This window comes from Olea europaea, chromosome 11 (assembly GCF_002742605.1).
Source record: "Olea europaea var. sylvestris chromosome 11, O_europaea_v1, whole genome shotgun sequence".
NCBI lineage: Eukaryota > Viridiplantae > Streptophyta > Magnoliopsida > Lamiales > Oleaceae > Olea > Olea europaea.
Window position 1 is genome coordinate 14,061,104 of NC_036247.1, and position 1,036 is coordinate 14,062,139.

Here is a 1,036-nt window from a genome sequence, read left to right on the forward strand (position 1 = left end):
CCCCCCCCCCCCCCCAAAAAATATATATGTTGGGAGCCAAAAATCTCAGGCTACCACCAAGATCAGTAGCTGTGTACCTACCTTCAAAAAAATGTGAATTTTTGCTTAATCTTCCTTACTCCTTGAAGATTTCCTCGGGTAATATGAAAACTTTTTGCCGTCGAAATTAGAGAGGTACAAAAATTTCTCCTTCAATTTTGAAGGTTTGAAGGTTGAAGGTTCTTGGAGGTCGTTCAATTTTTTTCTCCCGATTGCTGCGTCGTTCTCTTCAACTGCTGAGAAAGACAAATGAGATTGGCTTTTTTTCTTTCCTAGGGCGTAAGGGTAAGAGGGGAAAATAGAAATTATTAACTTTTGTGATTTTTTTAAAAATGAAAAAACTGGTCAAGGGACCAAAAAAACTACCAACCGGGTCAAAGGGTTAATTGCCACTATTCCCACTTATAAGATGTTGATCATTTGAAAATATGTAGATAAAAAGTAATGTTCGATGCAAGAGTTCAATCCAATATCTTTGCTATATAATCCTATGTTTAAGCACCTCACCTACAACTTAAGTTATTAGGGAGGACATTTAATCATTGTCCTCAATGTACGAAAATACAAAGCAAAAAATAATAAATAAATCAAAAGATGGATCAGAGACTCGTCGGGGTGTATCGGAATTGGAGCCAGTGGAACTGTAGTGGATGTACCTGGCTGATCAGCTATTCAGCACATCAGCACATATGTCCAATCTCCGGGCGACCTCACCGTATGCTCGGCTAATATACCTCTGTCCAAGAGTAAGCCCCCAGAACAGTATCGACCCTGGTCCAAATGGTGGCAACGTCTGCTGTAGGGACCGTATCATCTGGTACATTCCATCTTTGTCGACCTGGTGGAAAAGAGCAACAACAGCAGTGGCCGCCTCCTGAGCTGGAGATAGATCGGTGCGGCGGGAGCTGGACAATCTGTTGGAAAAATAATTAGTTGCAGCAGTGATCAGAACAATATAATGCAGAAATATAAAACTTATCGTCCGATCGAGTCTCGT

At 41.0% G+C, this 1,036-nt stretch overlaps 1 protein-coding gene across 2 annotated transcripts in view; it reads right to left on the reverse strand.

The window, feature by feature from the left end:
• Positions 1 to 499: 499 nt before the first annotated feature.
• LOC111403501 (uncharacterized protein At4g22758-like) overlaps positions 500 to 1,036 on the reverse strand; it is an 8,010-nt gene continuing 7,473 nt past the window's right edge. For both annotated transcript variants that reach the window (XR_002704485.1, XR_002704484.1), the window contains one exon: positions 500 to 944. The gene's annotated coding sequence lies outside the window, so the exon portion shown is untranslated. The remainder of the gene's footprint in view (positions 945 to 1,036) is intronic.